The 22,717-nt window shown below is 42.1% G+C and overlaps 1 long non-coding RNA gene across 1 annotated transcript; it reads left to right on the forward strand.

Moving 5' to 3' along the window:
- Window positions 1-281: 281 nt before the first annotated feature.
- LOC309843014 lies at window positions 282-10,203 on the forward strand. Its single transcript, XR_014299906.1, has 4 exons — window positions 282-357; window positions 4,003-4,110; window positions 5,822-5,867; window positions 10,015-10,203. It is a non-coding gene; the product is annotated as an uncharacterized lncRNA (long non-coding RNA).
- Window positions 10,204-22,717: the final 12,514 nt, after the last annotated feature.

The following is a 22,717-nucleotide window of genomic DNA, read 5'->3' on the forward strand; positions in this document are numbered from 1 at the left end:
TTTCTCCAAATGACTTCTGCCTTCTGTATGACTCTACTTGTGATGCACCTTGGTCTGTTACTGTGAAAATATGAAATCATTCCACATGTGCATGTGTTTGCCTCTCCAGGTATATTTCAGAATTTACTTGAGAACTGGGATTGTAGCTTCTCATGCTCCTCTGCCCGCTCTTTCTCTCTCCCTCACCCTCTCTATCCTGCAAGCCCCTCCATAGTGTTCCCTAAGCAAGTACTCCTTCACCCTTGATGGGCTGATTTCCTCATGAAGAAATAGAAACTACTATTCATTGACCAGTATGTGCCCGGCAGGAATGAAGTGCTGTGCCTGTGTCCTTTCTTTAGTCCTTACAACAAACCTGTGAGTATTGTTATCCCTCCCTTCCAACTCTGGAAACTGAGGCATAGGAAGAAAAGGCAACTTGCCTAGAGTCGTAGCTGTGAGTGGCAGAGTTTGAGTCAGACCTGAGTTGTCTGGTTCTAGAGCCCATGGCTTCCTGGGATCCCACTCATTTTCCATCCTTTTAACTAGCAACTTCTTGGAAGGCATTGCTTTGCAGATTTGAAAAGGAAAGGGCATACTTCGGGCTAGTAAATCTGACATCTCTGATAAGACACGATGGATAGACTGCTTGTTGTACAGTCTTTGTTTCTGGAAGGATCTTGTTTCCATGCCTTTAGGACAGTGCGTAATAGGCATCTGGGAGCACCCGGGCTGGCTGGCATTGACAGCCATCTGTTAACGAGTCCACCATCTTCTACCTGCTTGCTCCTGAAAGTGAGCTTCTTGGGCCAGAAGAATCAGCATCATCTGAGATATTAGCAGACTTGCAGCTTGCCTCAGCCTACTGAGTCAGAATCTACATCCGAATAGTATCCCTAGTATCCCTCGGTGGGCACATTGCAGTTTGAGAACAGCCCTATTTATCAATTGTCACATGAAGTGGGACTTTTGTCTCCTGTGGCTATTGGTAACGAAGTCAAAATGGGTCAGCACTGATTGCAGTGAATCAGAGCCACATCGACTCAGGGGATAGTGGTGGTTTTCTCCCACGTTCACACAGTCATTGGCCCTGGCTATTCTAGTCTATGTATCCATATCAGTATTTCAAGGTAGCCGAAGATTCTCTGGATGTAGAGTCATGTTAGGATTAAAATACAAAACCTTGTCTAAGGATAGCTTGAAAATTCCCTGTGCTTTCTAGAGTATGTCCCTAATGCCCATCTTTGGGATATCCAAAGTCCAGCTGCTAAACCCACGTGACATTTTAATCTAGCCCAATGTCAAAACACTATAACTTTGTTAAAGAAGAGGTGAGTTTAGGGTTACAGCCCCTTTGTAAGATCTGCCACCAGTCTCCAGCATGTGCCAGGTTGTGTTGTTGCTGTGGGCGTGGGATAGAACAGCCTCCTCATTTTTCTCTCTAACCTGCTTAGAGCCTAAGTAAGCATTTCCCTTGCACTGGTTTGAATGCACTGTTATGTTTAACACAGGACTAGTGATCATTCTGCAGGAACTTAACCGTGTTTTGCTTCACCATGGAGATGCTGCTTCTTTTCAAAGAACACACTTCAATTCATTCTGTTTTGCCACGCTCACCTTCAAGTACTTATCAAGTGATGTGGCCAGTACAGAACAAGTCAGACATGAATGATTGTCCCCGAGGAGAGTATATTCTATAATAATGGGACCCTGCGGCGGCTGAAAGCAAGGGGTTCAGGCAGAGTGAAGACCTCGCAGGGGGTCTAGGGGAGGGAACCCATTCCCTGCAGAGGACCAGGGGGTACAGAGGGGGAAGTGTGCAGGGCCCACAGATCTGAGGGGTGGCTCTTGCTGATCCCGTGACACCTCTCCGGGGTCCAGCGGTGGGGGTTGTGCAAGGAGCACATGCCCATCCCCCACCCAGCATGCAGGTGTCATGGGAACACTGCTCCCTCTTTCTGGGTTTGTTTGGCACATTGAAGCTCAAAAAGTTAATCCCTTCTTTCAACAGACTGAGGTCTTTGTGGCTGTGTGTTAGACGCTAGCATCTCAGCAATGAAGAGGAAGACAGCCTCTGTCCCCCAGACAGTTTCTTCTAGTGGATAAGCCAATGAATGAGCTAAATAAAGTTAGATAAAATAAAAATTTTAACAGGAGGGTATCTATTGGAAAAGTATACTCACAGGAAAAAGATAGGAAAGAGTGTAAACTAATCTGTACAATGAATCCACAAGGTAGTGTGGCGGGGAAACGAGAGTATGGCCATGGTCTGGGAAGGTCGTACAGCAGAGGAAGGACTTGAAGCCTGCATAGGCAAAGAGTGAAGAAGAGACTATTCCAGAAGGCACATAATCTGAGCAAAGGGGATAGGGCTAATATGAGCATGGAAACTTGGTCACTGCATTTTTGCCTGGACCTGACATATGTTGACTAATTTACCCAGGGTTCCTGTGTGTTTCTTCCTCTAAAACATTAGGTTAAAAAATGCATTTAGTTAACACTAAATGCTAGTGTTATTAACTAAGCTTCTCTAGAGCTTAAGTGATAGTCTATAACTACATAATTACATATAATTGTATAGCTCATCTTATATAATTATATAATTAATAGTATGTTAATTTTATCACATAGTTCATAATTAATGGTTATACTACATAATTAACATAGTAGTGATATAATTCATAATATTAATGTATTGGTTAATATTAATATGTAATTAAATGATATATATAAATGTTATTATATGGTTATGGTTATATATATGTAATAATCTATAATTAGCATTGTTAGGCCTCTTTATATGCATGGTTGAGTACATTTAATACTCACAGCAACCTCATGGGGGTATTTTGATCTCCATTTTATTAATAAGAAGCAAAGTCACATAGCAGACAGTAATGTTGTACATGGACGCAAATTTGGACAACGAAGCCCATATTCTTAACACTATGCCAAGCTATTCAGATATTCTACACACTGTAGAACCTTGAATATTGTATACTCAGGTACAACACAACATTAAGATATTAGAACAATAAAAAAGAATCCCTTTGAACAATTTCCGTTCTAGATGGGAAGAGAAGGTATGATGTATAAAGCTGAAACTATTGAAGCAAGATCATGCGTGGCAATCATCTCTTCCTTAAGTCTAAAAAGTACATAAAAAGGCTTGGGGGTGTGGTTATTTGGGTAAGACTTCTTAGAATTGGTCCTTGTGAGGGATCTACTATGCGAGGTCAAAGTAATGGGCCAATTAGTTTATTTAGAGGGCCTTGTGACTATATAGTGTCCAAATGTCCCTTCCCAAGATGGCTAAAAATGCCTACTCCCCAACTGAGAAGGATTTGGGTCATTTGGGAAATTATATCCATTGAATTTTTGACAAGATTTCTAGAGTGTGTGTTTGCTTACTCATTCTTTTTCCAGTTCATGAGAAGCAGATTATCAACAATGATTAAAAGAATGGACAGAGTCACACACACAAACCTGGGTTTGAGAAGTGAGCCTGCCGCAGTGGCCATGAGTCTAGGTTGCTCACCTAAATGCTCAACCATTATACTTACGCCGTGGCCCAGGCCTGTCATCTCCACCAGGAACTCAGTAGAAACATAGAATCCTGGGCCCCACCCTGGACTGGCTAAATGGGAAGTTCTAGGGGCAAGGGTCCAGGAATCTGTGCTTTAACAAGCTTTCCAAGTTTGGGAATCCCTGTGCTGGGCCTTACCTTCCTCATCAACACAAGGGAGATAGTATAGTAATAGTAGCCCGTTCACAGTATCATGGTGAAGATCAACAGAAATAATGTCCATAAAGTACTTCACGTAATATCTTAAGTAAGAGTATTTGATAATTATTATCTTTAATAATTTTGTTGGTTGGTTTTTTTTTTCTTATTTTTGGTTTAGAGGGATAAGCAGATAACTCTGCCTTAGGGTTCAGCAGAAATCCGCTCTTAGAGTTAGCGATGAAGACTTGTCTGATGTCCGCGGTATGGTACTAAGAAAATCCGAATTGTATAAACAGGTTTCTGTTGTGGTCATTCTTCAGCTCTTGTTTGAAAATGAAGGAGGTCTGTGGCCGAGTGTTTTTACGGCAGGACCGAAGGCTACGTGGAGCAGCTCTGATGGATGTGTGAGTCAGACAGCAAGACACTCTGGACTGGAGCAGCTCAACAAGGCCATTTAGAGAACCACCTCCGGGTTTCACATTTGGGAACAGAAACACTTAGGAAGTGGAGTGCTTCTCCCCAGGGAGAAAAGGCACTGAGTCAGCTCTCTGTGAAGTGCCCATACATATCAGGGGCTGAATAAAGTCCTGTTCAGGCATGGCTTGACCCACTGTGACCTGTTCCAAACCATCTGAATCCTTTCTAACTTCTCTGCAACTTTGTTTAGTATTTATTTATATGAGTTTGGACATCAGTCTTGCTTATAGCTTCCTGGCTTCTCACTTGCTCTTTCCCTCTCAGACAAAGGTCTGTAAACTCCTCTATAAAGGGCCAGATGGTAAATATTTCAAGCTTTGTGGGCCCTGAGTTCTCTGTGCCAGCCACTCAAGTCCTCCATTGTAACTCAGAAGCAGCCATAGACAAGGTGCAACCCATTGAGTGTGGTTGTATCCCAATAAAACTTTATTTACAAAAACTGGTGGCAGGCTAGATTTGGCCCACAAGCTTTAGTTTGCTGACCTCTGACTCAGAATCTCAAAACATCCCATACAGAGGACCCGGATGATCAGGCAGAAGAATAATTCAGTGTGTACAGGTAAAGTTCTGGCTTAGAAGGACTTCCTGGCCCCCACCAAGCCATGCCTTGGGTCATGAAAGGTAAACAGCACTACTTGTCCCTGCGGACCAGCTGAACCAAACCCACTCTAAAACTGTTTTTCTCCCACCTGGCGGGAAAACACCTTCTCTCAGTTTAACAACTTTTAATGAAGGTATTGCCTCACAGGTTGGGACCAACCACCTCAAGTTCCACATCTGGAACAAGGAAGTTTTCCTGTAGGTGATGAGATCTAAATGTTTAGATACCAATGATGTAGGCGGCCAGGGCCCAGACTTAAACCATAATAGAGAGTGAATGCCAGTATCTAAATTTTCTGGAATAGTTCAGGGTCTACAACTCCTAGTGTTGAGAGGTAACTACACTGGCCCTCTGCAAAGAAGTAAGCCAGATGATGTGAATGTAATGAATTACTTTCTCCTTGCCAAAGTAATAATACCAACCTCTGTATGATACCACGTCAGAAGAAACCAGTTGACAAACGTTGTGACCTAGACTGTTCTTTCATTCGAAGAGTTTTTTTGTAGTGCCAGGTGTGGTTTGAAACTCAGCCTGGTATGACTTATTCATTCCAAAGCTGGAATTTGGTTGGTTCCAAGGGAGCCATTTGTAACAAATGTCGCTGGTGGCTTGTCCAACAACCACTCCAACTCCTGCTTTCTTTTTCCTTGAAGATGAGCCACTGATTTTGTTGGCGTTCTTCATGTAACAAAGATAAATCTCACTTGGTTTAATTCAGTGAGGATTCTCCCATTAACCATAGCAGTGAGTTCACGGATGTGTATGTAATCCTGTGTCACCCCATGACAAATCAGGAAAAATCTGTGGGGAGGCTGCAGGAAAAGGTACCTCCTTCCTTCAAAAGAGGCAGAGGGGAAAATGTGTTCTTGGGTGGGCACTATGGATACAGAGCTTGGAGCTGTGGTTTCCATCTTTGAACCCCGTAAGGGTAACAAAGCATGATAAACCTCCAGCTGCCTTGTCATGAGACCTTCTGTTATTGAGAAAGTAAGTGTTCCTCATTATGTAAACTAACTTGAATTTTCTGTCTCTCACAGCCAAAAGAATCCCAAATGATACCCATGCCTGCTTGGTCTCCCCCAGGCCAGTTCAGGTCCTGCTGCTCTGTCAGCTCTCAAGCTCTCTGCTTTCACTATCCACACCTCATCTTACCACCCAGGAGAGATTTGGGGATTGTTCTTTGTCTTATTTTGTCTTAATAGCCCTTGAGGTTGAGATCTTACCTCTTAGGATTTCACCAGGGAGCCACTGGTCAGTAAAGAGTTATAAACACAGCTACTCAACAGACCGAAGTGATCTTAGTTTGTGCGCTTTTGTTATTGGAGGTGTTGGTAAATACTAAGGCTGTGTTTATTTTTCATTTATTCAGTGCAATTGTCCTTCCCCAACAAAGATTGTAGGCTAGTGGATACAATCAAGTAAGCCACTACCTACAATGTAATGAGAGACCAGAGAGGGAACTGGGAGCTGTGGAAGTCCAGAGGAAGGATCCATCATTGGCTCATCCAACAGTCAAAACCTTCCCATTTCTTCCATGCTTGCAGAGACTCCTCCCCTGTAAATGCCAGACACTCACTCCCCAGCCCCTGCGGCAGCTTAGGCATCCCCATATATGAGCTCCTTCTGGCCAGCGAGACATGACAGAAAGCCTTCAAATGACTTCTAAAAAGGACTTTCCTTGAAGATTAAGGTCATCACAGAGAAGTGTTTTCTTCCCTTTCTGCTCTTGGTGGCTTCCTGGGAGGGCATAATCAGAGCTACAGCAGCCGTCTCGTGACCATGAAATAAAAGCCAAGGGCATTGCAGAAAATGATTCTAAGTATTGACATTATCACATCATAGAACCAATCCTATATCTGTGTATCTCCAGATTTCTTATTATGTGATGTTACCACTACATTTTCCTATCTGTTATATTTTGGCCATAGCATGCTAAGTAGTACAAAGTGTATCTAACCTGGACTGGGGAATCTAGGAAGGCTTCCTGGAGGAAGTAACTCATAAGCTAAAGCATGAAAGATATATACACATGATGTAATAGGAGGAGAAATAAAAGAGTGCTCAGAGACTTGGAGGAGAGAGTATGGCAAGTTTAAAAATGCAAAATCAGTGGCTATGGCTGAAGCATAAAATATTTTCTATAGAATGGCAAAAGATAAGGTCAAATAAGTAAAAGGAGGGAAGACACATCATAAATAACCTTGTAGGTCATGTTAATAAATTTTGGTTTTTCCTTAAAAACATTACAAGCACTATTGAAATCTTTCTCATTCTCAGATCAGAGTTAATCACTTCTTTTACACACCCTGATGACACTGCTGATGGTTCACTGTCATTTGCTCCTCTTAGAGCTTATAATTTGTTATTCAAGTATTTGTTTCCTCCAGTTTAATTCAGTAATGCTTATCCCATCAACCAAACCAGTTATTGGTTTACGAATGAGTATGTAACCCAGTTCTGCCTAATGGAAAATAAGGAAAAATCTGCTGGGAAGCATCTGGAAAAGTTTTCTCCCTTGAAAAGAAGCATGGGGAGAATGCATCTCCTGGAGGGCAGGCTATGTCTTATCTCATCTGTATCAACCCCCTCTAACAAATCCCCATCGAGGTTTGTTGAATCAAATTGCTTATCTCATTAGAATTTACAGAACCTGGATCTATTTTAAAGTACTTTGCCTCCCTTGATCCTTTCAATACTGCAATGAAACCTAAGGGAAGTCCAGGCTTCTCACAGCTGGTTAGAGCAGAACCATAAGGGCTGGAACAAGGTTGTATCTCTCTTCATCCGGAAATGCTTTTCACTGTATCATACAGTTTTGCCCCATAGCACGTGCTTCCATCACTAAGAGTTTGTACGTTCATTCATTTGCAATGAGGTTGCAGTTTGTTGAAACTTACAAAAAAATTTTTTTTTCCATGTAGTCATTGCCAGAAGCTTTGTCGTAAGAGAAACATCCAGTCACACTTTCTTTTCTTGGGGAGAATTGAGAGTGGTCCTTTGTTGTGGTTTGAGAAAGGCTAGCATTCCCCCCATATCTCCTGGTCCTTAAAGTTCACAGAATACTTCAGGCTGGAGGACACACTTGTGTAGGAACTCTCTTAGTTAGCATGACTAACTACCTACCATAACAGAGGAACTTGGACATCTCAGTGGCTCAACTCAATGTTTTATGTCTCTCTCACATAGAGGTTCATTTTTAGGGGGACCACATTAGAGAGCAAGGCTATTTCTCTTTTGTGAGTCCATTCTCCCCTGTGGTCCCTGTGATCTTCTGAGTCTAGTAGACAGACAGAGGAAGAGAGAGAGGAGCTTTTCATGGACCTCCCTTCTCCCACCTTACATTGGACAGAACTCAGTCATTTGGCTACACTTACAGGCATGTAAGAATGGGAAAAGTAGTCCACCTCTATGCCCAAAAAGATAACCAAATTATTTTGGAAGACAAGTGGTCATCTCTGACTTACAGATCAAGGGGTATCTTGAGAAGAAAGTGATGATAACCCTCCACCTACTGAGGTTCAACTTTATAGTACTTGTTCTTTTTCCTTAGAGAGATTGTGTGAGTTGGGGTAGGGGGTTGGAAGGGGGTGGGAGGAGCAGAGAGAGAGAAAAAAAGAGAGAATCCATCCCCAACATGGGGCTCAGTCTCACAACCCTGACATTATTTCACCCTGATTGGAGTGAAATCAAGAGTCAGATGCATAACTGACTGAGCTACCCAGGTGCCCCCAAACTTACGGTATTTCTGAAGAACTAGGATAGAGCAGAGGAGGTTGGGCTATGTGGAGGGGACTTTGCCATTATGGAGAAGATAGACTTGCCTGTTGATTCACCTCAAAGCCAAGATCATGTTTTTCATGAGGGAAGATTAGTTCCAAACATGACATATGGATGAAGTTAGAAATCCCTCCTTATCCAAAAGGATATTTTTATCCATTTGGTGTTTACATATTGTTTATATATTAAATTATAATCTTTTAATTTAAGAGATTTAAATATAAGTGTTTAATATATTGTTTACATATTAAAAAGAGCTGGGTCCTGAAGAATCGCATGTATTTCCTGGAGCCCATGCCCCAATATAATACCACTTAATACCATGAAATAACCCATCCATTCATTCATTTTTTTCAACAAAGCTTATTGAGTACCTACCGTGTGCTTAGCAAATTCCAGGTGGTGGGATACTGTTGTCCCTGCCCTCATACCTTCAATAATAAATAAATATGATTTCAAGTAGCCATAAACACAATGAAGAAAACAGAGTTTGGTTGCAAGGTAAAGGGATAGAATGTGACTAGGGGAGAAGGGTCTGGCACTCTTCTGAATTGGCTAAAGCAGGATATGGCGAATGTTTCCAAGGGAGAGAAAGGCTTCCTTTCCCCATTTCTAAGACCCGGTGAGACTTCGGCTGGGCCAGAAAAATATTGATAACCAAACAATTTTCTGTGTTTGGTCCAAGACTACTCCGTGTTTCTGGACCTCTTGCTTTCAAGAACCATACTAGGCAGCCATGGTGATGAAAACAATAGCATAATATGAGCTTTGGGTGTAGACTCATATTTTCCAGGATTTCTCAGTAGAGAACAGTAATTAAGAATGACCCCTTTTGCCAGTGAACACCGCTGGGATTCTCAGACTTACCTCAGGAGGTATACCTCCTTAGAAATACACCGATGAGGGATCAGGCATCGGGATTGCGTGGTTTGAGCGGGATCAGGAATGGGGCCTCACAGGTGGAGGAAGACATATCAATTCCGCCCTCATCCCACAATTATTTCTTTAACACTTTCTATGTGTCAGATACCATGTTAAGGCCTCGAGATACAGGGAACAAACATGGCACAACCCTCACTTAGAGAGGACTTAGCCTCAAGGAAAAGAGAGAGCTTGACAGAAAAATCGAAGTCGTCCATGAACACATGCGTATGCTCCCACTGTGTGCGAAGCCCTTTGCCCAGTTTCCTAAATAGCGGTGTGTAGCCTCTGGGGCTGCTGCATGTGCCCCTTCATGAATAGTGAGCACATTTTTTCCTCCCTGAGGCGCTTCTCCCTGAAAGGGCACTGACTTCCCGCTCTTACTAACTCTTCTGCAGGTGCTTCCCTCCTGAGGGAATTCAGCCTCGTTCCGCTTCATGACCAGGCAGCTGTAGGGATCCCGCAGGGCCGTACTCTTACCTTATCCTGGGATCCAGCCCCAACATGTGTGTTCTCATTCTGACCCTCCCAGGTCACCCCGTGGCTGCCAGAGACCACGAGTCCCCGTTGTGCATCGGTCCTCCAAAGTCAACCTTGTCATTATGCAGATGCTCTCAGAGACCACGTCTGAACACTGTGCCAAAACAACTAGTCCAGAAGGAACATTCGGTCAATCTGGTTTGTCAGAAAGCCAAAAAAATAAGACATTTGTTCGATTGAATTCATGTAAGAGTTGGTTTGTTTTATTTTTAGCTGAATTTAGTCTTGTTGGCTGGCGTATCTAGGCAGAGTTCTCGTCTCCTAGGGTTACAAGACCTCACGTAGTCAACAGCCACCACAACAAAAATGTGTCCGCTTTCCCCGCCAAGATCTTGGTCTTATCTCCATAACACTGTGAAAAGCAGTTGAGGGCAAGAACTGTGTCATCTTCTCCATCACTCAAGGTAGGTCTGTCTTAATATTTGTGTCAGTCAGGGTCCTGCCAGAAAAGAGATAGCCCACACAATTGGAATCACTTGGGGAAAGTGTAGCAGAAGGACAGTTTGCAAAGGTGTAGGCAGCTGGAGAGAAATGCCAGGGAATAGGGCAGTGACTCAGGCTAGTAACAGAACTCTGGCTAGGCCTGAAGGGACATGAGGGGCAGCCATCTTTGTCCAAGGAGTGCATCCATTTTATGTCTCATCCATAGCAGGAGAGCTGGGAGGAGCTGAACCCCAGCCTCACTCTCCTCCCTCGCTTAGATCACCTCTCTGGGATCCCTTATAGCCAGACTCACCTGGCATGAGGGCACAGAGCCTGTGGATATAACTCATATCTGTCAGCCTCCCGGAAGACAGAAGACTCCAGAAGGGTGGAAAGTAGAGCCAGAGGAACAGACAGAAGGTGTCCAGCCCAGTACTGTGTCCACTAATTTCCACAAGAATTTGATTCCACACCCTCCCCGGACCAGCATCTTACTTTTCAAGTTAAGCAGTCTTGTGGATTCACAGACTCTTGAGCATAGGGGGATTTGAAAGCACCAACTCCTCTGGGATGCAGAAAACTTCTCTCAAGTCCATCCTCTTTTTGAATGCCTCTGTTGATAGGAAGATCACGACATGTCAAGGCATTTGAGGGACCATCTAATGAGAAGCCTCTGCAACCCAGCCCCTTTTTCTCTGGTTTCTAATGTTCTACGCCACCAGAACAAGTCTAAATCTCTAACTCTCTTTCACAGGGAAGAATGTTAGAGCCTTAAAACTCCACATCTGGGCATGGGGTGAGGAGGAGAAGCTGCAAAGCTTGGGCTGATCTCCCACGCCAAGGCAGAATGGATCTCATCTTGTGGAGAGGGTGGGGAAACCACTTCTCTTTTTGCATCCCACCACAAACTCCTCTAAAATTCAGAGCATCCTAAAAATGAAGACACGACTGTGAAATCTCTGAGAACCAGAGCTGGGACCCTTCCGACAGATTTAATTATATTTCAAAGCCACATACTCCGCTCTGCAAGACAGAGGAATCCAACAGCGATGGCCAATGGCAGCCAGTGTCCTTAATGAAAACCTAGCACTAAAAATACCCTCGGCCAGCTCCGAGGACCGCCCTGCTGCCAGTCTGTTCTATTTCTTCTTCTCAAAAATCCCAGCCTGCTGAAAGCACTCCACACGAGAAGGGCTGGGTTGTTTGCAGGAATCAGTGTAAAACGTAGACAGTAGTTTATTTGTTAGACTGGTAACACATGAGAAATGGAGGAGAGATTTGTTTTCTGTAGCAGGAGGCAAATCAAGCCAGCTGGCAACATGCCTGAAACAAATGACCAAGAAACAACCAGATCTGTGTGAAACTTGGTGAGAAAGTTTAGAGTCCGTCGGGCAGAGAAGGGGCCGCCAGTGGAAGATCAAATGGGCAAGCAGAGAGGACAAAGAAGATTGTCGAGTCCTCTTAGGGGTAAACTCACTGCCCTATTTCTTTTGCACCCGTTTTAAGAGCTGAAATTAAATTGGGTTGGTTCCCTTTTTTGGATTGCTCTTCAACAGCTGTAAGCTTTAAATGATCAAGTGAGGACTAGCAAAAAGTCCTTTGGGTTGTCATCCCACTGTTTGCTGTGGAAACTCAGATGCCACGACAACCTTGAGAGACACGTGTTGTGAGCCCATTTTTTTAACCCGTACAAATATTTTTAAATTTACATTCCGTAAAATTCACTTTTTTTTTTCCCTGTACAGTTAGTTCTCTATGAGTTTCGTGAAGGCCTCTGGTTGTGTAATCTCCACAGTGAAGATACAAAGCAGTTCTGTCCCCTCAAAACGCCCCCCTCGCGCTAGACTTTTCTCCTCACCACCTTCCCCGACTCAGCACTAACCCCTGGAAACTACTGTTCCTCTGTCCCTAGAGTTCTGTCTTTTCTAAAATGTCATATACATGAAATCACATAGCATAGAGCCTTTTGAGTCTGTCCTGGCCACATTTTACAAATAAATCAAAGGACGCTCAGAGAAGTTCAGTAACCTGCCCAGGGTCACACAGCTACAAAAGCAGAAAATTGAATGCAAGCGCACTGATTGCAGATCTTATCCTTTCTCCCCAGTGCTGAGCTGGAGCTCTGTTTCCTCATCTCCCTCATCAAGATTGTGGGGGAGGAGAGAGAGGGAAGGGGTGGGCGAGGGAGGGTAGCACAATGAAATCATGGACGCAGAAGGACTTTGGAAAATGTAAAGCCCTTTGTCCAAGGCAGCATTGCCGCTTGTTTGTAGCAGCCTTTGTCCCAGACCAAGCATTTGCAGGAGGGCACTGAGCTCTCCAGATGACCCTACTGAACTTAGTGGCATACCTTTGAACCTAGCCCTATCAGTCTGTTTAAAGAAACTCTCTCTCCCTCTCTCTGTCTCTCCCTCCTTCTGCTAATGGAAGAAGCACCTCAGGAAGCCAGAGGACCTATCTTGACTAGAAAAAAGAATCACTGCTTTCCACAAACACAGATTTATTTATGGGCTTGGGGTCATGCAGGGGTGCTTTGGTCATCTGAAGGGATTTTTCTATTCTCAGGACATAAAAGTAACTGCTATGAAATAGAATTTGACTTGACTATTATGTCACAAGAAGTAAACATCATCTGCTGGCCTGATGGCTTGGGTGCCTCTCTCTAAACTTCTTCTGCCAAAGGCTTTGAAATGTTTGCTTTCGGGCTGGATTCAGCCATCAGAATATTTAGAGAAGCACATGCCGCAGCCCCACAAAGCAGATCCTTCTCTTGGAAAAGATAAACCTGCAAAGTTGTGGTTTTCTTGAAGCCACAGAAGTATGAGTGTTGTTCCTTCCTCCACCCCTGCCCCTTCTAAATGTTATTGAAAGCAAAGGTCTTCTTCTTTGTTACTGCTGCAGATGGGGCAGTTTTACAACAGACTCAACCAAGGTTCGTGAGACACCTGGAGGGTTGCTCGGCTCCGACTCTGCCCAGTGGAGAGATGATGCCGGCCACATGTGAAATTTCTAATTCTGTAGGACCCCATCTTCAAAAGCAGAAAGAACTAATTGAAATTCATTTTAATAATGTGTTTTAAACTCATATATCCAAAATCCATAATCAACATGCAATTATTCATGAGGTGGGTTTTTTCTCACCCGAGAAAACGACAGTGATGTCTACTCACAGAGTAGGCTCAAGGATTAAAGGACTGTCCGACTGAAGAGCATGACATGTGGTACGTGGCAGATGAATGTGAGTTGTTACTAGAAGCATCAATGGTATGACTGTTCTGACTGGTATCATGACTCTTACCATGGCTATTCAGAAGCCAAACCTCAGGGGCACCCGGGTGGCTCAGTCAGTTAAGCATCTGACTCTGGATTTCATCTGTGGTCAGGATCTCGGGGTCATGTCCAGCTCTACACCCAGCAGGGAGTCGACTGGAGATTCTCTCCCTCCCTCTCCCTCGGCCACTCCCTCTACTCATGCTCTGTCTCTCTCTCTCTCTCGCTCTAAAATAAATACAACTTGAAAAAAAAAAAAGAAGAAGAAGAAGGAGAAAGAGAGGAAAAGGAAGAGGAAGTGGAAGAAGAAGTCGTCAAACCTCGCCAGTCTGTCTTTGGATTTTGTATGGAAATGGAAACCAGAATCAGATTCACCACCTCCGAGGTGGAGGGGATCTAGGAAAAAGGCAACCAAAGGAATGAATCATGTTTTACAGCCCTTAAGAGTTAAAAAAAAATGGGGGGCACCTGAGTGGCTCAGTTGGTTAAATGTCTGCCTTTAGCTCAGGTCATGATCTCGGGGTCCTGGGATCGAGCCCTGCATTGGGCTCCCTGCTCATCAGGGAGTCTGCTTCTCCCTTATACTTCCCCTGCTTGTGCTCTCTCTCCCGTGCGCTCTCTCTCTCAAATAAATAAAGTCTTTATTAAAAAAAAGAGAGTTAAAAAATTCTTTCCTCCATGCTATTTCTTTGATAGTCACACTTAACCTGTAATGTAGAAACTATTCTATCCTCTTTATAGATCAGGAAAGGGAGGCTCAGAAAAGTTAGGTGAGGCACTCAGAGTCACCCAACCAGAGCAGGAGAGCCAAGACTTAACTACAGGGCTTTTATCCCCAAAGGTATTTCTTTAATAAAACTCACAAAACCGGCAGAACCCTGGGCCTCTCTCTGAACGCTGGTTCTGCTGCTCATGGTTATGCTGGGCAAGTTGCCTGAGCTTTCTGAGCTTGTCTCTCATCTGTAACACAGTTTATCTCTTCGACACAGGAGTTGGGAAGGATTGTAGACTGAGTAACAGAATACTCCACAGAAAGTCAATGTACACTCTGTTTCTTAAATCAGAACTTTTCTTAAATCAGAACTTTTCTTAAAGTCTGTTAAATCAGAACTCCTACTGGACCCTCAAGCTGGATGTTGCGTTAATTGGATGTCAGTGTACCCTTTCGGTAGAAACGATCAATGTCCAGTACTCTTAAAGTTACACTTCTTTCCATGAGAAAGCTCACTGAGGCTTAGGGCTGAGCGCGGGCACCATGCCTTTTATGTATGTCCATTGACTTCAGTGTCCCCATCTGGCTTCACGAGGTTTTGTTCCACTGTGAAGCATTCCTCATCCCCCAAGATCCCGGGAAGAGGCCTCATCTTGAAGCCATCACTGCCATCCGGCAAGCAGACACCGTGCTGAGCTCTTCAGTGAAGGCATAATGGGGAAAAAAAATTACCCCACATCAAGAGAAGTGTGGCTCGACGTCTTAGCAGGACACATATGGCTGCCTCCCATGGGGCAGTTGTGGAGAATTTAATAAAAGTAAAAAGTTGCCCATAAAAGTATGGGCAGGGTTAAGAGAAACCAGCAAGGGATGGTATAGAGCCTCATGCTTAACTGCAGAGAGGCTGTTTCGGGCCAAACTTGAATGGGCAAGACAGAAACAGACCCAGAACTTCTCCAGAGCGTCAGCTGAGCTTGAGGGCTGCCTGACAGGAAGCATGACCTTCAGGAGAAAGTCACAGCTAATCTGTAGAGGAAGGAAGAATGGAGGAACAAGAAAGAGGGACAATAAGCATGATGACCTCACTCTCAGATCTCATGCCAATGCTCCTGATTGGCTACATTCAACAGAAAGTCAGAGGGAGAAGGAGCCCATTGAGGAGTCCATGATGATCAGCCCCTCTCCCCCGCCCCGCCCCCCAGATCACAGCACTTGGTCAAGAAGGGAGTGGAACTGAAGGGACAAGTGGGAAATACACAGCACAATATTATCATTTGATTTGGATCTTGGAACATTTCCTAAATGACCAAGAATTCTCTGGCCTCTGGATTTGGGAGGCATTTTGGAAGAGAGCATGACCAACCTGTTACTCTTCAAGTTCTACCCTTATTGATGGACAAAGTCCTCTTCCTGCTTCCTTTCCAAATACCTTTCTTTCTGAATGGCATTCTTCCAACCTGCATACTAGACCAGCTCTATAAAAGTGTGTTCAGTGTGCAACTTAAGAAACCAGTACAAGAGGGACGCCTGAGTGGCTCAGTTGGTTAAGCAGCTGCCTTCGGCTCAGGTCATGATCCCAGCATCCTGGGATGGGGTCCAACATCAGGCTCCTTGCTCAGCAGGGAGCCTGCTACTCCCTCTACCTCTGCTGCCACTCTGCCTGCCTGTGAGCTCTCTCTCTCTCTCTCTCTCTCTCTCTCTCTCTCTCTGGCAAATAAATAAATATTAAAAAAAAAAAAAGAAAGAAAGAAAGAAACCAGTGCACGAGAACCAAGATTGATTGAGCCCTGTGATAAATCAGGCACTGCGCTAGGTAGTTAAAACAGGTTAACCCTCAGGCTGGTTCTATCATCTAATTAGAAAGGGGGAAAATATGTTTGAAGTTTACCACTTTAAAATGTAAACGTAGATGTTATAAAGATACGTTATAATGGAAAACTCAGTTGGGTTTTGCAATAGGTCAGGAAATGATTAGCACTCTTCAGAAAGAAGTGATTTACACCAAGAAAAATGATTTGACATGGTGGAAATCTGATGGAGGTGGACATGGTATTTTATGGCAAGCAAGAGGAGAGACTGTATTTCACACAAACCAAAGTATTGGCCAAAATGTCTTAGTCCCTGGACCTGATTTTTATTAAGAATTTTTTATTGGTTGTACATCTAATAGTCATGTGGGAAATTTGAAGTAATGCACACACAGAATAAATAATGAACTGTCAGTCATCTTTTATCCCATCTCACAAAGATTTCTGCCACTAGCTTTTCAGTAAATCTTCATGTACATTTGGGTTTGGGGCCCATTTTCTTTTTCCTTTGGCACATTTGGGATTATACTATAATTACTATTTCCTCTCAGTCCCTAATTTAAAGACTAACTACAATCTTGGGGCACCTAGGTGGCTCAGTCTGTTAAGTGTCTGGCTGTTGATGTCAGCCCAGCTCATGATTTCAGGGTCACGAGATCAAGCCCTGCATCAGGCTCTGTGCTCAGTGCAGTCAGCTTGAAATTCTCTTCCCCCTTCTGCCCCTCCCTGCAGCTTGGCTACAGATAGATAGGTAGGCAGATAGATAGATAGATAGATAGATAGATAGATAGATAGATAAGACTACCTATAATCTAAAACAATGCTTCTTTCTCAGAGACTTGCATTAAAATCAGCTATAGATTTAATTTTTTGAATAATTTTAAAATAAAATAAAAACAAGTTTTCCCTAGAAATTAGGATTCAGTATATGTGAGGCACATGGACCTTAGGTTATGATTTTATCATTTTTGATTCATATCACCAGTTGTAAATTCGTGCACAGCATAGGAGTAGTGTCCCTATAATGTGAATACAAACATCCTCATTTTCAACATAGCATCATTTTTTATTGTATCTTCATTATTTATTGTATTCATTGTATTTTCCTATATCACAAAATATTTCTTTTTTGTTATGGTGAAATATACATAACATGAAATTTACCATCTTAACCATTTTTAAGTGTACCACTAACAGCATTAAGTATGTTCACGATGTTGTCTAATCATCACCACTATCTCTTTCCAAATCCTTTTCAACATGCCAAACTGATACTCTACACCCATTTCTCCCATACCCACAGCCCCTGGAGAAAAATAATATTTTCTAAACATCATTTCATATTGATGAAATGAAATATTTTGTAGTCATATAAAATGTTTCTTATATGGATATGCTATAGTCTACTGAACCATCATCATAACTTTGGACAATTTTGTTTTTTCTAGTTTTTTTTCTAAGGCAGCAACAAATGCCCATATGTGTGTGTATGTTTCTATTTGGCTCTTCTTTGTATCTTCTGTTTCTCTGCAGCAATATTTTATTTTCTCATTTGTGTCAAGTGTGTTTGAAATTGCTTGTCAGAGCATTTGCACAATAGATGGTATATAGTCTTTATCACATAATTTTACACATATATTTGCAAATAATTCATGTGCATAATATATGAATATATAATATATAACCCATATACATATTATTATATCCTTGAAATAAACACTTGGAAGTGAATTTACTGGATGAAATGTGCAGTATTTTAAAGCTTTAAAGTTCCTGACAAAATAGCTTCATTAAATCTTTATCGTTATTATTAATGCAATTCCTATCAAAGTACCATCCATCTTTTTCAAAGAAATGGAACAAATAATGCTAAAATTTATATGGAACCAGAAAAGACCTCGAATAGCCAAAGGGATATTGAAAAAGAAAGCCAATGTTGGTGGCATCACAATTCCGGACTTCAAGCTCTATTACAAAGCTGTCATCATCAAGACAGCATGGTACTGGCACAAAAACAGACACATAGATCAATAGAACAGAATAGAGAGCCCAGAAATAGACCCTCAAATCTATGGTCAACTCATCTTCGACAAAGCAGGAAAGAATGTCCAATGGAAAAAAGACAGCCTCTTCAATAAATGGTGCTGGGAAAACTGGACAGCCACATGCAGAAAAATGAAATTGGACCATTTCCTTACACCACACACAAAAATAGACTCAAAATGGATGAAGGACCTCAATGTGCGAAAGGAATCCATCAAAATCCTTGAGGAGAACACAGGCAGCAACCTCTTCGACCTCTGCCGCAGCAACATCTTCCTAGGAACAACGCAAAAGGCAAGGGAAGCAAGGCCAAAAATGAACTATTGGGATTTCATCAAGATCAAAAGCTTTTGCACAGCAAAGGAAACAGTTAACAAAATCAAAAGACAACTGACAGAATGGGAGAAGATATTTGCAAACGACATATCAGATAAAGGACTAGTGTCCAGAATCTATAAAGAACTTAGCAAACTCAACACCCAAAGAACAAATAATCCAATCAAGAAATGGGCAGAGGACATGAACAGACATTTCTGCAAAGAAGACATCCAGATGGCCAACAGACACATGAAAAAGTGCTCCATATCACTCGGCATCAGGGAAATACAAATCAAAACCACAATGAGATATCACCTCACACCAGTCAGAATGGCTAAAATCAACAAGTCAGGAAATGACAGATGCTGGCGAGGATGTGGAGAAAGGGGAACCCTCCTACATTGTTGGTGGGAATGCAAGCTGGTGCAGCCACTCTGGAAAACAGCATGGAGGTTCCTCAGAATGTTGAAAATAGAACTGCTCTATGACCCAGCAATTGCACTATTGGGTATTTACCCTAAAGATACAAATGTAGTGATCCAAAGGGGCACATGCACCCAAATGTTTATAGCAGCAATGTCCACAATAGCCAAACTATGGAAAGAACCTAGATGTCCATCCACAGATGAATGGATCAAGAAGATGTGGTATATATACACAATGGAATACTATGCAGCCATCAAAAGAAATGAAATCTTGCCATTTGCGACAACATGGATGGAACTAGAGCGAATCATGCTTAGTGAAATAAGTCAAGCAGAGAAAGACAACTATCATATGATCTCCCTGATATGAGGAAGTGGTGATGCAACATGGAGGCTTAAGTGGGTAGGAGAAGAATAAATGAAACAAGATGGGATTGGGAGGGAGACAAACCATAAGTGACTCTTAATCTCACAAAACAAACTGAGGGTTGCTGGGGGGAGGGGGTTTGGGAGAAGGGGGTGGGATTATGGACATTGGGGAGGGTATGTGCTTTGGTGAGTGCTGTGAAGTGTGTAAACCTGGTGATTCACAGACCTGTACCCCTGGGGATAAAAATATATGTTTATAAAAAATAAAAAATTTTAAAAAAAAAAGACTTTCACCATATTCTCTCTAAAACTGTTTATCACATTTAATAGACAAATAAATAATTTCTAATAGTTCTGATTTCTCTTTAATAGCTTATTAATGAAGAATATACTTCTTTTACGTGTTTGCTACCTATTTCTTATTTTGTAAATTATCAAGATATTTGACTGTTCATCTGCTTGAGTTCTACTATTCGTTTTATTCATTTATCTATTTTAATGTTGACAGAGAATATTTCCCTTTTGCCAGTAATATTTGTGACAAATATTATTGCCAGTTTTTTGTTAGATTATTATTGGTGGTTTTTAGAGCAAAATACAAAGTGTGAAATCTCTATGTGATACAATCTTTTTAGCCTTTGGGATTGCTGTCTTTGTTTTTACCAAAGTTCTTCCCCAAATGAAGAGTCAGTAATCACATATTTTTTACATATTTATGGTTTGTTTTTCCCCTTAATTCTTAGGTATGCCTAAAATTGATTTAGAAATTGTATATCCAGGGCGCCTGCGTGGCTCAGTGGGTTGGGCCTCTGCCTTCAGGTCAGGTCATGATCCCAGAGTCCTGGGATCAAGCCCGGAGTCAGGCTCCCTACTGGGTGGAGAGCCTGCTTCCTCCTCTCTCTCTCTCCGCCTGCCTCTCTGCCTATTTGTGATCTCCGTCTGTCAAATAAATAAAATCTTGTTAAAAAGAGAAAAAAAGAAAGAGTAATTTTGTATCCAGTAAAAAGTCAAACTTTTTCCCCCCCACAAATAACTAACTCACTGCCATCAGATTATCTCTTTGTTAAAAAAAAAAAGCTTCCCCACTGATTTATGATAGCGTCTTTAACATGTTTGTCAGAATTCAATGTGCTGGCTCTTTCTCAGGCTACCTAGTCTATTTCGGTGATTACCTTTTTATTCCTATAGCAGTGCCACACCATTAAAATCATTTCATTTTTTTAACTTTTAACTTTTAACTAGGTAGAATTTCAGGAATATACAAAATAGATAAAATTAAATTGTGAAGTCCTATGTACTCATCACCCAGGTTCAACCCTACAGTTTTTTGTTTGTTTGTTTGTTTGTTTTGTTTTGTTTTTATTTATTTGATAGAGATCACAAGTAGGCAGAGAGGCAGGCAGAGAGAGAAAGGGAAGCAGGCTTCCCGCTGAGCAGAAAGACAGACTCAAGGCTCAATCCCAGGACCCTGGGATAACGACCCGAGCCGAAGGCAGAGGCTTTAACCCACTGAGCCACCCAGGTGCCCCAACATTACAGTTTTTTAAAAGGCCAAGATAACAAAGCACAAGAGAAATGGCAAAGAGAAAGGAGAGAGGAGATTAATAATGTTCCCATTTCATCTTACCCAGTTATGACTTAGTCTCTACCAATAAAATAAGTATATTAGTAAGATGATGGGGGAAAACAGTTGTTCCAAGAAACTTAGCTAAGTAGAGTCAGTGTAGTTGAACAAAGGATATGGGAGGTTCTAATAATATTCCTAAAAGATAGGACAAAGAGAAAACCTAAGTAATATAAGAAGCATGTGAGTTCATAAGAAGCGATGAACCTTTTCTTTACATGAAATTCAAAGAGGAATGTTTTATTTAAACATTGTTGAACTAAATGGACAATGTCTTCCAAAGTAGAATTGCAAAAGATAACAAAGCAAATTTTTGATTACTTTTTCTTTTCTCAACCTTGGATAAAAACCAAAGTCTGTTTTTAATCACTGTCTTGAACACATTTCCAGCAAGAGCTAAAGTCATAGCATCCAGGTAAATAGTTTTTCGAAGACGCTTAGAGAATCTAAGACCATAAGTCACACATGTTTAATTAATGGTATCTGTGTCATGATGAAAAGACTGATAGATATTTGTTCTTTCCTTAGAAAAAAATAGGAGATTGAGCGACCTTGCTTTTGACTGGTGATTATCAAAATATGGCAAAATGCTTTTTGTAACAAGTGTTAGTGAATTTTATTTTTTAAATATTTTATTTATTTATTCAACCGAGAGCATAAGAAGGGGGAGCGGCAGAGGGAGAGGGAAAAGAAGGCTCTCGCTAAACAGAGAGCCTGACATGGGGCTCGATCCCAGCTTGGGTGAAGGCAGATGCTTCACAGACTGAACGACCCAGGTGCCCCATTTTGTAAGACTGATTTTATTTATTTATTTATTATGTATGTATGTATGTATATATGTATTTATTTGACAGAGAGAAATTTTTAAAAATGTATGTTTTTGATGCTGAATGCTCAGGGCTGGTAGACTATTCTAATTCTCTAGTCAAAAAAAAAAGTATATTTTAAGGTTTTTGTTCCAAGCAAGATGGAATAAGCATGTTCTTCACTGTGTCTCCTGTCGAACGTAATTACAAAATCTTGACAAGATGCACAGAGCAGTTATTTGAGGACTCAGAAACATAATTAGTAGCAGGTGAATTGGGGAAGATTAGAATCTGAAGTTACAACATGGTTGTGAGTTTATCATTTTTCCTCTTCCTGCATGCCCTGGCCTGAACACACAGCAGCCCAAAACCCCCCAAGAGAGCACAGTGGTGCACACAATGCTCCAGGAGAAACCTTCTAGTCCTGTCTTGAAAAGAAGAGACCAGAAATTTCTAAGCCTCAGAAACTGGGGAAATCCTCTATTTGCCTTCTTATTTCCTTCTCTTGCTTCTCTCCCACTCTGTCCCTTAAGCCGTTCCACAGTGGCAGAGACAAAGGTTGTCAAGGAGCTGGCAAGACCCTTCTGGGGGTCTGGAGGGAGCGACCCCTCCATCGCACTTGATTCCTTCTCTATCCTCTTGCCTCTTGGGCTTAGGCACGGGTGCAGTCACAGATATGCATGACAGAAAAGGCAACTAAAGCCCCAGCTATCAGCCACAGGGCCAAAAAGAGGAGCCCAAGGGAAATAAAAAGTATCAAGGACATCACAGAAGAGGAACTTGAGAAAGCAACTCTCCAAGTTATTTATGAATACATGGTTTCACCCTAAATGTGTATGCAGGAGTCTGATCCTAATCGGCCAACCAGAGACTGTGAGAATTGAAATAACAGATAGA

This window comes from Mustela nivalis (genome assembly GCF_964662115.1).
Source record: "Mustela nivalis genome assembly, chromosome: 1".
NCBI lineage: Eukaryota > Metazoa > Chordata > Mammalia > Carnivora > Mustelidae > Mustela > Mustela nivalis.